Here is a 17,562-nt window from a genome sequence, read left to right as displayed (position 1 = left end):
GTTGACTACGGTGCCATCCTCAATGTCTAGAGACGATATATCCAAAAACAAATTTCTATACTCCAGCCGTTCTACCGGTTGCAAAAAGGATACGTTTTATAACGGTCTCTATATTGGTAGAGGGATTTAAATATATATATATATATATATATATATATATATATATATATATATATATATATATATATATATATATATATATATATAGGGTGAAGCTGCCAGTACTCAGCCTCCTAACTCAAATTTAAGTTTGAATGTCATATTTTATTTTAATTTTGAACAGAATGAGACTTCTTCATGATATATGCATTCATTATTGAGTCTGGTTTACAATGAAAGGAGTATTTTAATGTCATTTTTAGGATTTTAACAATATTTATAAATTTCTTAAAAATGCCGAAAAATACGAGTACTCAGTCATTAACGAACCTAAAGTCAGCCAACAAAATTCGAAACTATTGATAAGAAAATGTGTAATATCATGGAGCGTTTTTTTATTTTGCTACACCACACTACAAATATAACAGATTACATTATAATTGTCTATAAAAAACAAATTATTTATTTCTCGGAAAAACAGGATCAAAATTGTATTGAGCGGACCCTTCGTAAAAATATAAGCTACCATGAAGCTAAAACTTTTCAAATAGGGCTAAAGTTGTTACATCATAGCCAAAATTCATGAGCAATATATCACAATATCATTTGATCGCTCTAGTTAAAAAATAGAAAACGCAAAAAAACTCACAAAAATATGAAATAAAATTGAATTATGTCTTCATAAAAATTCTATGAAGCTAGAAATATTTCGCATAGAACTATAGTACAAATATGTCACAGCCATCAGTTTATCACCATGTTTGAACACCTTTATTAAGTTAGAAAACGCAAATATTTTGCTTCGTTGCCAGAAGTCTTCGCAATTGCTCCTGGCCAAAATAAATTATTTTCAGAATTTAGTGAGACTTGTCTACTGTTATTAGGACTTTTTTCCGGAGCTTTATCTATGACTGTGTTCTCAATATTAACGTTGGCGCTTTGAACTTGAAGTAATGTGCCATCTTTCGAAACATCGTACCCTCTTCCATTACATTATGGACCAATGTTTCAGTACGATCTACTTGACAAGGAAATAGAGAAGGAATCTGCGAGGAAATCAACACGCAGATGAGCAGAGTTAACCCTAGAAAGGTAAACTACGTAAATTTTACGTGTACGAGTTGGAAACACTGATGTGACGTAGCAGGAACTGTGTGTAGAAATACAAACCTCTAGATATGCTATCGCGGGTTAGTTGGCTTGAAGTTCCGACGTTAATTACTTCGGTAGGTGTTATGTTAACTGTGCCAAACGATTGAGTGTAGAACCTTATACGTAAATTTGGCGTATGTTTACCTTTTAACGTAAAATCTTATACGTAAGTTTAGCATGTGTTTACCTTTAGCGTTAGTTTTCTTGCACGCATTTTTTACGTATGTTTACCATCAATGGACTATTGTCATTCGTAAATATTTAATTATTATTACAAAAATGACCGAGTGTGGTGCAATAAATAGCGAGGAAGCTATTTTACGGATTTTAGAGGAACCTCAGATTCAGAAATGGAGGAAGATAACGCTGAATTTGATGTGAGATCAGAAGAAGCAGATGACTCCGACAAAGATCCAGATTACTACCCCTGTGAAAATGATATTGAACAACATGTTGTGTCAGGAATTCGAACTGTTGAATGTGAAACCTCAAATCCAACCAAAGAAGCAGAAAGTTTCCACATGTAATAAAAACGAAAATAGCAGTCTCGCCACGTATTCAAGAGAGGAATCTGGATAAAATCAGACAGAGAAGGCAGTATATTTTAGAGATGAGAAGGCAAATGAACTTCCATTTGACGAAAGACAAGTGAAAAGTGGTGTTAGTGAATTGCTAGGAAAGAATGGTCCCTAGAACACAAATACAATGACAGATTCAAGTGGGAAGATTCCAAGAAGGAACACTGCTATAACTGCAATAAGCCAGTATGTGGTGAACATGAGATCAAAATGTGTTATAACTGTGTGAGATTTGCGAACCAATCTGACATATAATGTGAAAGAACTATTCAATATTAATTCAATATTTCCTAATAACATAAATAATCAGTGATATATCTAGACTTTCTCAGAGTTTGTTCTTAAATGTTAATAATGTTTATTTTGCTTTTTTTCTATGTACTTCTAAAAGATTTAGGATAATAGCAGCGCCGTAACTTAGATTTTTTCTGGGGGCAGGGGGCAAGCATTAATATGTGTATTTGGGCCCCCTAAAAAAGTTGATTTTCTCATTCTTGTGCCCCTCTTTCCATTTTCTCTTACTCTTTATGGGCTCCGGAGACTGTGGGCCCTCCCACATGGCAAGATCTGCGGGGCCCTTACTTACGCCCCTGGGCCTGTTTCATACATGAAAATTAATTAAGGGGACAATATTGACAAATCTCAAAGCCATACGGATAAATATTATTTCTAGGGGCCCTAATAATAAATATTTGTTTACTGAAATGGGCTCACGACTCATTTTTGTTTTATTTACCTTTTGTGTGCTGTTTTGTTTATGTAATGTAGCGAACCTGTTTGATGCTTCATTTATAATTTCATGTTCGTACCGTATATGAAGTTAGAATTTTTTTCTTAAAATGGGGCCTCTCAAACCGCGGGGATCTTCCCTAGGTTGCAGTTGTCACCCCTGCCCCCACCAATTACGGCCCCGGATAATAGCTGTGCTGTAGTACTATCTAAACAATAGAACTTCAATTTTGGAACCTTGAGCAAACCAACAATGAGAGTTTCTATATGAATCGTATATTTATAGATCATTATTTAGTGTGTACGTAAATATTACGTATGTTTACCTTTAATGGGTTGATAGTGAAGTTTGCCTTTCTAGGGTTAAATTAGGTGCTGGTTTCCTTTGATGTCACTAACAGTTGATAAATTCCCCATTCTTTCAATAGAATTATTATGAATCAAAGCTTCCTCCTAGATATCACTTAACATTGTTTCAACATCTACCCTTTTCGCTTCCAGTTTTTCTCTTACACATGAAATCACTGACTGAGCTGATTGAAAGTGTTGCGAATTAATGTCAGCCGATACACTGCAATCTTTTTCCAAACGTCTTCTCACTAAGCTATTTTTAATGCATTTAGAGTAGTCTACAGAATTTGCATTGAAAGGGCACAAGCCACGTTTCCTGAAACCACCTCTAATTCAATCGGAGAGAGAAGAACAGTTTACTACCGTTGACAAGAGTGAAGAGAAGTGAGATTTTGTTACACACTTTTTTATGTTTTTGGGTTGGCTTTGCCAGTCATGAACTGTCTTCTTCCATTCTATCTTGAGGGGTTGAAGACACTAGCATCTACTATCTGAAGAATGTGTATTGTATTAGGTGGTAAGGCATTTAGAATTATTCAGTTTTCGATGAAAAACACATTAAGTTCCATAGTTGGATGTGTGCGATGCCCTTCAGCAAATAAAATTATTGGTCTTTTTACGTTATTTCTTCCAGTCATTTGTTGATACCATTTACAATATACTCATAAAAAGTATCAATCTTCATCCAGGCCTGTTTCTGATCTTCCCCAAAGACAGACCTTTGGCATACTTTCTATGATGTCACGCGGTGGTCTAACATAGGGAAAATACCATTGGAAATACAGTTTCGCCGTTTGCAGAGAAAACTAGAAGAACAGTGATTGTTTCTTTGTCAATTGCTCGTTGGAATTCATAAACATTGTTCAAACCTTTCGATGCAATAACTTTACTAGTTTCGGAGCAAAGGCTAAAATTAGTTTCATCACCATTAAAGATTCGGATGGGATCTTGAAGAATATCGGATGCGTTAATGCTTTGGAGTTACTCCTCGAGTTCTTTAAACCACTTCCGAATAAATTCTTCGATGGCTGTCGATCTTCCCTTCGGGAACTTCGCAAACTAATTCTGGTTTTCCTCGTAAGAATAATTTATATCATTTCTCTCTTAGATAGCTCTCTTTGAAGGTTTCCTTCTATTTTTACTTTTTACAATATTATGTACTGTACTCAATATATCCATTTTATTTTGCCCAAATCTAACTTTGGCTATTTCAGTAACTCACTGAACTAGATTATTTTTTTCATGTCCCATTTTCCTTTTCTTTTCCTGTATTCGACCGTGAATCCTATCTTGCAGTGTGTTGCGAGAAACATTGAATGTTCTGCTAGCTTCACGTATAGTCATTCCATTTTCTACAACCCTCACTGCATTGTAGAGAGACTCTTCTAAGTACTGGTGAATTGACCACCGTAATCAATACGTACTCCCATGCGCAAAAAAAAAAAAAAATTGCGCGTATACTGTAACTCAAGATATTTCGCATTTATTCCATTTTCCTTACGTTTATGGGTAAAATTCAGTTATTAGTATGTGGAGATAATAGAAAGCAGTTCATCTAAGGAGATATTTCCAAAAAATATAACAAAATAATAAAAATATAAGCAAAAAACAAAATTATGCTCGGTTTTGTGTATACTGGCAACGATGACTTCTAGGGATTTTTTCAGTAGCAGATCACAATTGCGGAGGGAATTCAGTAGGAGAGTCGAGGAATTGGATCAAGGAACTGAATAGTGGACTAATATGTTGCATTTATTGGTTAAAACCTAGTGTGTAGATTGCCTGCCAAATATAAATTAGCTTCTGTAACTAAGATGTCGTACGAAAATATAGAATTAAACAGAAAAACTCTTATCTTAAGGTTCGAAGCGATACGCACCATGGTTATGAAGATTATTTCTTTAAAAAAAGAGCCAACACAACGTAGCATCCGTGGTTAGGTGGATAGAGTGGCGGAGTCGTAGTTATTTTATTATTTTGACACCACATCGAATCCCATCCCATCCTTTTTTTTACAAAACATTATAGGAAATGTTTAATTTTGATGTTAATAAGAACCGAAACAATATAATAAGGAAATAATTTATTGGTAGTATCCTTTAATCGACGTATTTATTCAGTATTAGAATACGTGTACTATTGGAAACAGTTATTGTTTTTAGTTTATAGTCTTGCATGTTACTTCCCGTTCTTGAACAGCAGACAACTCACTTCGGGTTTGTGTGTCAGGAAGAACATACGAGACCTTGACAGTCTGCCCAGTCTGACCCCTTGTTACATCGACCTGATGTTAAATGATCGTTTATGTGTGTGTGTGTGTGTGTGTGTGCTTGTTTTTTGCTTTTTAGAGTATTGACTTTCTCTCTCTTTTTTTTCATATCCACAAGTGCAAGAATGCTTTCGTTGAATGTAACTAAATTATACAGATCTATGTATACGGAACACGAATATTTCCAAATATAGAATGAATATGAACGATAATCATACCATATTCCTACATTATATAGTAGCGTGAAAAACTGATATTAAAATGATATAACAAACAGGCATAAGCTTTTTTTTAGCATGGCAACACATTAAACGTAACTCATTAAATTTTGGGAATTACAAATTATCACCTTACGTGTCGTTGTATTCCTATTCTTTTTCACGTTCAAGCGGCGAAAGAAGAAATTGTAGTAATAGTGATAAAAATCGAATTCGAGATTTCAATGAATTCAAGTTTCACGCCCCCACATATCGAAAAAGTGATTTTGATGTATGTCCATCTGTTCGTTTGTTGGTTCGTCACGATTTTACATGCATTCAAATAGAGGCCATACTGTTCGACGTATCTGGACCTAAGTCTAGACTTGAAGTTTTTATAACACTTTATCGTTTTGAATTCTATATTCTCCGACACATAAAAATAAGGGTAGTTTCCTGAAGGATGAAAATTTAAAATAATTAAATTGTTTCAAAAATAGCTGTAAAGATTTTGCTTATTTTTTTACAAATATAGTTTGAATCATTGCTCTGAAAAAATACGTAAGGTGTAATTTACTGTATGGGATGCGTTTTTTCGAACAATTTTCTCAATCACATTTTATAAATAAATGTATCATTAATAACCTAACAATATGACACAACTCGTTCGTCCTGTAAACATTCAGAAGGGTAGTTTAGCCTACTCTTCGACGATTTTCCCATTAGCGCCGACCCAATTTTGTTCATATTTCATAAATAAATGTCACATAAATAACCTAACGATACGGCATAATTCCATCATCCTAAAAAGCTAGAAGTGGTATAATACTTTTCGGAGTAAAATTTACCCTACGATTTTGTGGAGAACGACTCAGGCAATTTTGTTCGTATTTCATAAATAGCATAACTCGTTTGTCCTGAAAAGATACATAAGGGATATTTTATTCTTGGGGATGACTTTTTTGACGATTTCTCAGAAAGTACTCAGACGCTTTTGCTCATAGTTCACATACAATTATTTCCTTAATAATTCTAATATATGGCATAAGTTATTTCTAAAAGAAATATGACCAATGGGTAGTTTACTTTTGGACATAAGTTGCTTCGAACAAAGTTTTCCAAAACACATTATTTTATTCGCATTTCCCAAATAAATGTTTCAGTAATAGCTACAGCCTAACACGAGTCAGTTTAAGAAATTCGAGCGAGAAAATTCAGTGTGTTTCATCCGTACCCATTCTTAAATATATTTTTAAATGTTACACCTAATCACAATTTTCCTAACAAAATCGAAACTTCTATTTAAATGTGCCTTGTTGTTGCCAAATGGTTCAAGTCCATTGGTTCTGGATTTGATTCCCGGTGAGAGCTAGTGTATTTTTATCCAACGTTAAGGTATAGGTAATAAGTAGGTGCAAAGAGAAAAGTGTTGAAACAAGTCTAACCAACGTAATAAATAATACAAAGAAATAATACAATATTACGAAATTATAGAAGAAACGTTGTTAATATTATATATTTGCGTGTGAGATTGTCCAACCGATGACTGTCAACTCCAAAGGTAAGAAAGTAAAACATCCCATTTTTTTCTACCAGGTTAATCAGTGGTCTCTAGGTAAACCTATCCCACTAGGAAGTGATTGAGATACCAAAAAATGTTGTAATCGCTGGGAGACATGTTAGGAGAATACATTGGGTGAGAGACTTTAATTCATGAATAGTCTGCACCTTCGTTGGTGTATTGAAGTGCGTAAGTGGTGTGTGTTTAGCACATCGGGTTCCTTTGTTGTTAGTCCCAGTTTTCTAGACCGGATGCAGTTATACCCGGTAGAAAATGCAAAAAAACAAATACATTTCTATTACTATTAAAGTAAATAATTACACTCATTCCCTCAATGTGATACTTGTTTGTTTAATTGTATACACAGAGCTGATCCGTGGAAAAATCGTTTATAATAATAAATAAAATAAACTCGACAAATATTCTTGTAAATAATAGGTAAAAGTTTGTGTCACACTGTTCATTTTGCTGGGCACGCCAGTGTGCCACGTTATCCGGTTGTGGCACACTGGAATATAGGGTATGGCTTTCTAATTTTTCCCAACTATTTTAACTGCTTCAATTGAAATGAATTTATAATAATAAGAGAGTGAATTTAGTCTTCTTAACCTTCGATTTAGAAATAAGGTCCGCTAGAATTGTATATATAAAAAAATAATAATACTCAGAATTTTATAGAGTGGTTTGTTTTATTCAAAATGACATACTTCCTGCAACTGTTTGGGTTGGAATTATTTGAAATCAAATCTTTAAGTTTTACGACCCACGGTTATACCGGCTAGGCTAAAGGACACGGTGATGATGAGAAATGAATGCAATGGTGGAATGAAAAATGTGGGAGAAAACGGAAGAACCCCGAGAAAACCCATGCACATGGTGTTTCTCCACCACAAAATTCACTTGGTGCGAGCTGGGGTCGAACCAAGGATCCCATGCACCAAAGGTGAAAGCTTTATCACTGAGCCACCGCGGCCTCTCTGAAATTATTTATAGGAGAGAGTGACTACTTTTATGAAAACTTGATATCGAACACATTTGTTTAAAAATACCAGCTTTTTGTAAAATATTGCTTAATATTCAGGAAAACCTAAGTCAATAAAATAATAATAATAATAATAATAATAATAGTTATTATTATTATTACTATTATTATTATTAGTAGTAGTAGTAGTAGTATCTTAAATTAAAAACTCTCTGGACCTAGTGCATTGGCACAATTCCACGAATCAAAAAGAATGTGTTTACTTATCATATAAGTGTAGAAGGACTTAATCCCTGTTGCTTTCAATATAAAAAGAAAGTGTCCAACTGTCAAATGATATGCTACATAAAATGCCCTATGCAACATAATGTAGCATAGAGTCATCATTCCAGATTGTCTAAAGAACACTTTCGTTTTAGCAAGAAAGGAAGAAAATAGAAAATACTGAGTTTTAACCTAGTAGAAAGTTTGCAGATTTAAGGGAAAATGCACAGAGTTGTTGGATATAAAATGTAGTTCGGATTAATGGAGTAAGACACCGTAAATATTTTATTGTTTGAAATATACTAGGAGTGACCAAGCCATTACATATGGAAATATCGAAAGAGATACGTTAATGGTGTTAGTTGCAAACTTTTTTAGAAATGAAAAAATTAAGGAAATCTCTAAAACTCTGATATCACAGATCCAAATTGACTGACTGGTAAGTAAAACTGCTAAATCTGAGTAAAGCAAAAAAAAAAAGTATTAATGACCTGTGTTAGTTTCAGACATATCAATCTCATATCAAAACTACGATAGAAGTAAATTATGAATAAAGGTGAATTCACAGTTCTGGAATACCAACAAATGATTTTGCTAGATGTAACTTTTCAGAAAACTTTTTTATAAGGCTTTAGATTTATTATTATTTTTTTTGTTTGTTTGTTTATTAGCTTCCCCATGCCGTAAACGTCGCCAATTCCTAGTGGCTCACTTGCCGGTAAATGGCGATCGTCGATATAGCGACGCGTCGAAGGATTGCCGCTAACGTGCCACTAGTGGCAGGGATTCGTCGAGTCGAAGCAGATATCTAGAATCGGGGGTATTGAAGTTACCACAACGTAAGAACGAGGACTTCATTTTGGTCCGCGCTCGTTTGATTTGTCACGGAGAATCTTAAAGGGACTAACATGAACTATCGCCAGTCATGTGCATGCAGTTATTATTATATATTATTTTTCCCTGACGAATTGTTATTATAAGGACAATATTTGAGCTCCGGGGGTCAAGAGTAACTTCTGCCTTTACATCATGAAGTGAAAAATCTTGAGGTGGGTGCGTATAATTGTATGAATTTAGTTGGCAACTGTCGCCGATCACTAGCAAGTGAATATGGGAGAACTATGAAAAAAGTAAATAGACGCTTGCCATTTTGTTATAAAATTACATGACGAGTGCATTTGATTTGATTCCGAACAGTTGTCTTCAAATATACACGGTTAAAGAAGCACTCTGATTAGAAATATTAAAAAGACTTCAACGATTTATCACTCTACAAGCTGTGTCTTCATAATCGCCTCCGTGACGAATTCGGAAGAACACGCAATTAGTAACCGTAAGGTTGATGGTTCACGCCCAGCTCAGGGCACAGTAGAAAATAGCATAGATGTCCCCAGAAAGAACGGGTTCGATAAGACTTTAATTTCCATATTAAATCGTATAGTGTACAGTGGAAATTATCACTGTGTTCCCTTGAATAGCACTGGGGGAGATTAGACCCGGAAGTGATAAAAATTATCAAGAATGATTAATTTTGTGAGTCGATAATTGGAGCGGAAGAAAGTTTGATACTTTGAAAAATCTTTAATGATATTTTTAATTAGAGCGGAAGAGGCTGTGATATGATTTCTTTTCTCCCCTTTTGTAGCGGAAACTGAATATAAGATATGAATAAAGTGACGGAAAAGCAATATATGCTTTGAGTCACGTAACTTGTGTGTTCGATTAGAATATCAAAGGAAGTAATGATATGTGTATCATCTTGTTTTAATTGGAGCAGACTTCCCTCCTTTTGCGTGGGCAAAAGGGAAGTTTTGGATAATAAGCATAGAGATATTGATTTCGTTTGCATGAACGTGGGATGAAATATGTGGGCGAAGATAAATCCCTCCTCCTTTTGTGGATAAGAAGCAAAAACTGATTTATAAATAAAGTATATTGCCTTACATGATTTTATTGTTGTGTTTTTAAGTGCTAAGTTGTTTGTAGACGGTGTAATTTGATTGGAACGGTTGGATTTATTATTGAAGGTAAGGAATTTTATTTATTTATATGAATTGAATATTAAAAATATAAGATGAGATAAATGCCCTGTTATTAGAAATATAATGGTAGTACTTTGATTGTTGAGTTGCTTTTGAATTAACTCAATTATTGGCAATTATTAATTATTGGCAGCGAGGCTATATTGTTGTATATGCTTACAAGACTTTGCTTGTAATGATTATATTAACAATTTGAAAGACATAAGATGGCGCCGGGAATGGAACCCGGCTTTGCCACGGTAAAGACGCGCACGTTAGCTAATGCCGGGAATGGAATTTGGCTTTGCCACGGCAAAGACGCGTATGTTAACCACCGCCGGGAATGGAATTTGGCTTTGCCACAACAAAGACGCGCACGCTAGCCGTTGTTGCGGGGAATGGAACCCGGCTTTGCTATGGCAAAGACACGCACGTTAGCCATTGCCGGGAATGGAACCCGGCTTTGCCACGGCAAAGACGCGTATGTTAGCTGCTGCGGGGAATGGAATTTGGCTTTTTACGGAAAAAAAATGCGTACGCTAGCCACAATGGATGTTTATTTTGGTGCTGGGGTTTGAAGCCAAGCGATTTAAACTTGGAAGTTAAAAGAGCTTTATTTGAAAAAAGAAAACTATTTATATGTAATTTTAAAACCGAATTATAAAAATAATGAAGAGACTTTGCTTGATTTTTAAAATGGCTGAAGTCTTGTTAACTATTACTAGCGTTGAATGACAGTAGGCAGGGCTAAAGATATTGCTATTTGGCAGGGGGTTTGAAAATTGACCTGAAGGAGTTTTAAGCTGTTGAAAATTGACAGGAAGGCGGGGCTGAAGACATTGACAGAAGGGTTGACTTTAATGGGTGGAGTGTTGGTTAAGATAGATTGGTCATTGGTGGTTTTCCATCATTTTGTTTTTTTTCTTTTAGCAGAGTAAGAAGCAATGGCGAACATAAAGATTTTTGAATGAATGAATAAATGGTGTACAAGTTTTAAATGACATTGCCTTATTTAAATATGTAGGGAAAAAAAGAGACTGTTTTAGCATACAAAGTATGGTACATTTGCGAAATGAAATGTGTGAGTTTAATGGGAGACGTATGATTAAAGTAAGTGAACGATGACGGGCGGAGAAGGGAAAATATTGAGAGAACTATGTAACGATTTTATTGTGTTACGTCCGACGATTATGCCGGTGAGGTAAAAGGCACTATTGGTTTTATGAAACTTGTAAAGAAAAAAGTATATAGAAAGTGGAAGGAACTCCCGAAAAAACCTTTGAGCAGGTGTTTGTCATGAAAAAATGTTGAAATAATTGGTGGGAAACCCCAAGCACCAAAGACGAGAGTGTTGAGTGTGATTACGCTACGCGAGCTTGCAGACAATAATGAAATTTCAGTTAGTATATTGTTGTGTTGGTCCGAACTTATGAATAGTGGAATAAAACAAGAAATAGTTTACTTACCTAATGTCCATATGGCAGAACACACTTTACGTTATGGTAACTGATACTAATGTATAGTAGAAACTGTACATGTTTTGAATGAAAGAACATAGGAATTTACTTGATTTATAGTAAACTGATTTTATATGTATGCGGAACATACTTTTGTGAATGATTTTGTGAACGGAACTTGATTTGTTTTGCGTGACCGCCATTTTTGTTGAATAAGAGTTTGTACTGGTATGCGGAATTTTTGTGACGAAGTATATGCGACCCGCCTTTTGCTGTGGTGCGATGAAAAAATGCGGGCATTGCGTATATGGTTTTGATGGTAGCGTATTATGGTGAAGCGTGCGTAAGAGATATTTGTGGAAATGGCCGCTTATAGTATGCAAAGTTGCAGATTTAAAACAAAGATGGCCGACATTGCCAAGTTTTATGTACAGTAAATATTAATGGTAATAAATGATTATGATAATGTGAAAAGTATACTATACTGCGTATAGGAGCATAATGAGTAGTATTGGTAATGAGTAATAGCGACATGAAGTAATGATGTATATAGCGTATGGAAAATGCAAAATACATATATAATGCGTGTTGGGTGACACTAGTATTAATTGATGACGTATATAGCGTACGGAAGGGCAAAATTAGATGGATGCAATGGGTGACAAGAGCATGAACGGAAGGCGTATATAGCGCATGAAAAATGCAAATTTAGCATTTAGTAAATATGATGGTTGAGAATGGTATTAAGAGATGGACTATATAATCATACTTATGGATATGTAACTTAGTTGTATAGCGGGTGACAGTAACATAGTATGAAAGATCAGCATTAGCACAGCGACGGTATGATAGCGACTGCTATCGTGTATATAGTATACATTAGATCCTATGAATAGTGAAAGTAGACGCAAAGCGCGTACTAAATGGAATAACTTTTACATTGTTTATGTTAGCGACTGCTATCGTGTACATAGTATATATTAGATTGTATGGATGCGGAAAAATGGAGGCAGAGCGCGTAGTATATGCAGTAGGTGGCACATTAGATGTTATGAATGCAGAAAATAGATGCAGAGCGCGTTTTGTGGGCATGCTATTTGTGAATGTGTTGAAAAAAGAATTTTATTTAGCTTTTTTGAGTGAGCAAGCGGGAATTAAACTGAGGGACCAAGTATGAAATGGTGGACAGCAGAAATTTTATTTTATGATAGTTGGGGATTGAACCAGGGATTGTATGCAGTTGAAATAACCACTGAGCTATTATAGAATGTTAGGGGTTGTTTTGATATTTGCTAGTAGTAGTAGTAAAAAAAATGATTTTTGTTGTAGTAGTATTTATTAATTTTATGTTATTTTTTCTTTTTTAGGAAGAGTATTTTTTGCTTAGTGGAACAGAACTGGAAATTTGTAAAACGTAAGTACATATATATTGTTAACTTAGGGGTAAAGTTTTGTATTGTGAATGGGAAGAAAAAAGCAGAGGGGGAGTGACAAATGGTTTGGCTTTGACCTGCATTGTACAAGTATTAATTTATAATAGAAAAGGAGGGAGCTGGTAGCAAACTTGTTTGCTATTGTGTTAATTAATTTAGAAACTTAAAGGCATGGAAAAGTAGAAAACAGCATTGAAACCCGCCCATTGGGGGAACTTATATTTGCATACAATTAAGAAAGGGATGCTAATTGTTATTTTTCGTAACTTAGATAAAGTAAATATTTTTTGTGAAATATGAACAATGTAATAGAACACTAATTAAATATTATAGGAATAGAATAATAAGCGCTATTATTTTATTGGAGAAACGTATTGATTGGAAAAGAAACACAAAACTCTATTGTGTAAAATTAGATACAATTGCGTTTAATATAGCGCTGTTACTTTGAGTATTCTATTAAAATTGTTTGGAAGTTACTTGTGTTAATTTGATGTAGCGAGTTGATTTACGAAGGGGAACATATAAATTATATTTATTATTGAGTATATGATATATTGAGTTGTATGGGGGTAACACTAGTGTAATATCGTAATAGTAATTGTATATTTTAAACTCATTATGGATTTAGTAGTTAATAAAAATATTATCTGTTCATTTAAAACCTACTTAGGCAATATGTAGGAGGAAGGTAATATTCAATTAATAATTATTATTATTTCTTGCTAACCTTTTGTATATACATTATCAGTTTAATGCTTTTCTTTTAAAAAGGACCTTTGAAAATAACAGAAAAAGGGAAATATACCTTACCTAATTTGTTTTGACTAATTATAAGTAAGCCTCAGGATAAGTTTGATAGCGTCCGGACATGAGAATAGCGCTGCGTTGTGGGAGGGAAGGGGATTGGCTTGTTTTTTACAAATTAATTTTGAGGGTAGGCTAAAGCAAATAGTTTTTTAGCTTTGCCTTTGAATAAAGTGGAAGGAAACCCACGCACACACTGTTTGTTTACCTATTAAGAATTGAACTAGGGACTTATGCATTAGAGCAAAAGAAATAGTAATTTTACGTAGAAATAATGTATTATTGTGAATTATTATTCTTACTGTATAGTACTTAATTAGTATGGAACTTAGGATTTATATTTGATCGCGCTTTAGATAGGACCACCATTTATTTACGTAATGTGAAGGAAGAAAAGTTTACGTAGGGAAATGAACTTAAAATTTCTAGCACCAATTTTAGGAAAATTTCTGATATGAAAAATAGATGCACTAACTTTGAAGTGTTGTATTTTGAATGGAGATGTTTAAATAAATAAATATGTGGTAGTTGAGAGAGAGACTGGATGCCATTTTTATAATAATAAAAGTGGAGAAACGTAAGAGAAAACTGCTAAATTGGAAAATATAATTTAGTTTAGTAATACTAGGCGGTAAATGGAATGATAGTAGGCAAAGGGAAAAGTCATATAAATTAGTATGTAGAGTTTTTCAATTATAGATACTAAGTTAGGTTAAAATGAACGAAGAGCGGGACTTGGAATATTTTGGCTTTTACTTAGTGTTGATGAGGAAAACCTCATTTAGGGCGGGTGGTTTGTAAAAAAAAAAAAGCTTTTAAATGTTTTAAGCGCACTGGGAGTTGAATGAAAGACCGCATACACTACTAAAGGGAATAGCGCTACACGAAGTCGAACATAAAGGAAGGAAGGTGTTGCCGGGTAAAATACTTTAATCGTAATATTAATAATAATAATAATAATAATAATAATAATAATAATAATAATAATAATAATAATAATAATATCCTTGAAATTGCCCTAATTTTTATAAAGAAGAAAATCCACAAGTTGTTCATGACATAAAATGGGTTGCCATTCATGTGTTACGTTTATTTATCATTTAGAAATATCAGTAAATTCACAGAGAAGGTAACAACATATTAAAATAAACGAACAAGGCTAGAAAACAGTAGTATTTTTACGTAATGCGCTTATGGCGCTTTTGACCGACCTCGAGGAGTTGCGTATGGTTAATAAAAAGCAGTTAGTGAACAAAAGCTTTATTGCGTGGACCTAAAGGAAAACAATAAGATTATATATGTAAGGGATAAGTTAATAGAAAGGTATAGAAGGTAGATGGTTGTAGTAATCAGTAATGTATGCAACATAGCACGGACCGTGAAACCAACTATGAAGGGTGAATGTAAAGCCTTATATGTGAAAATTGAAATGACCACCGGGAATCGAACTCGGGTGTTAGAAAATATTACATACACTTGCAATATTTAGTGGAACGGCTTTTTTGCTTAAAACTATTGCTTATTTATTAGAGGAATACTATTAGTAACAATAAGAGAAAAAGGAGAAGTTAGCTTTGATTTTTTTTTTTTTTTTGCTAAGCGGAAAGTGAATTTGACTCTTTTATTTTTATTAGTTAGGCATGAGAATATATAAGTTACATTGAGTACCTAATGTATTAATTTTATAGATTTGAAAATATTTGTTAATTATAATATCTGTATGTTTTGTCTTTATAGGATGTCAGAGGGAAAACCAACATCATCTTTGGACATTTTATCTTCCTTTGAAGAATTGGATTGTCTTTTATTACAAGTTTCGAATGAAAAAAGAAAAAATATAAAAAGAAGGGAAAAAGAAGAGGAAGAAATCAACAAAAGAAGAAAAACAGAAGATAAAGAAAAAGAAGAAGAAAAATTGTGGGCGCTCTTCCCATTAGAAGATAAAGTAGCAATGAAATTACTTATTATTGGGAAAAGAATAGACGCATTGGAGCGTCTTCGATTAAAAAAGAAAACCTAAATCCTGTAAAAAGAAAGAAATGTATATAGACAAATAATAATAATAATAATAAAAAGAAAAAGAGAAGAAAAATATTAGAATATGACTTTACTTATAATTTAGTGTTTTATTTCATAATCATTCCTTGTCCCTTCAATTAGTATTGAATATTTGTTGCTGACGGTAAAGATTTTTTGTTGTGTTTGACAATGGTTTCTCATTTTTAACTTTAAAGGTGTTTGTGACTTTGAAAACGAATTTAAAGGGTGACTCATAGCGATTATTTTTTTCCCTCTGTGATGTGACTGTTGGCTCGTTGTTTTTAAAGACAACTATAAGGCTGTGGTAATGGAGTTTGTAGCACCTAAGGTATTGTATTGAGTTGGTTTAGGAAAATGAAAAGTAAAATAATGAACTAAATTTGGGCGTTCTAGGAAACATTTGGTTTAACTTGAATATTTCTTTTAGGTGACTACATACTTTTACCTGATTTTCCCCCAAGAGTTGTGGGTTTGAAACGAATTTGACATTGGTTTTACATTAAAAGTATTATAATCTTATTATTACTTTTTCAAATATAACTTACAAGAATTGTGTTGTTAGGTTTTTACTAAAATAATATCTTAGCAAAATTTTCTGACATGATTTCACTGTAATTTTGACAGGATTTCAGTGTAATTTTTGACAGGGTTTCAGTGTAATTTCTGACAGGGTTTCACTGTAATTTTAAAGATTCATGGAAATGAATGATAAAGAATAATTTAAAGCAAATGAATGATGATCATGTGATTGAAGAATCAGTGAAACTTGTGAGTAAATTACTTTAAATTATTTTGTTCTTTATAAAAGAACGGCTGAATTATGAATAAATTTTGGTGTAAAGAAGAAGAATGAGGATTTCTGAAACAAACTAGAATTTTTTATTGGCAAAATTTAAAAAATTTTGATCCGTGTAGAACAATAACTTGAGAAGCTTTTATAGGTTGCGCAAATGTATATTACAGATAAATATAGTTTGGATGAGATGAGTACTACTAGTTGGGATTTAGATTATGTCTATTTAAACTGTTACGTTTGAGGGATGACGTTGTTAATGAGTCCGGGGAAATGGAAGGGACGTACACATTATGTATTGTCTTGACATTTGGCTGAGCACGGAAAACTGTATTTAAGTTAGATAGCGTGAAAAAGCTTATCTAATTTTTATAACCACCGGGAATGGAAACCGCTTGCAGCATAGCGACAACGTTAGCGAGTACATTACGCGGGACTACTGTAGTACTAGTTAAACATATATATTTGGATCAAAATGGAAAATGGCGGAATTATGTAGCGGTAGGATGGAAATAATTTTCAAATTTTTAACCAGTAAAAGAGAAAATATAGCCGAAAATGGGAGGACAATATTAAGATGGATGTCGTAGCACAAAGTACATGCAATTGGCTAAGGATAGATGTCAATAGAGAGCTTTTTTTGTCAATCTTAGGTTCCATAAACAAATAAGGTTACTTAGTTAGTTTAATTAGGTTAGGAATTCACTATTTAAGACAAATTATTGGTAATGAAAAATAAGTAAAGAGGAAAATCAACGGACATATTAATTATTGCTAAAATTATCTATAAAATTGAAATCACATTGGAGGGAATCACTAAGTAATTGCC

The sequence above is a fragment of the Thermobia domestica genome, chromosome 7 (assembly GCF_964235325.1).
Source record: "Thermobia domestica chromosome 7, izTheDome1.hap1.1, whole genome shotgun sequence".
Lineage (NCBI taxonomy): Eukaryota > Metazoa > Arthropoda > Insecta > Zygentoma > Lepismatidae > Thermobia > Thermobia domestica.
The sequence above is the reverse complement of the archived record's forward strand: the minus strand, read 5'-3'. Positions refer to the sequence as shown.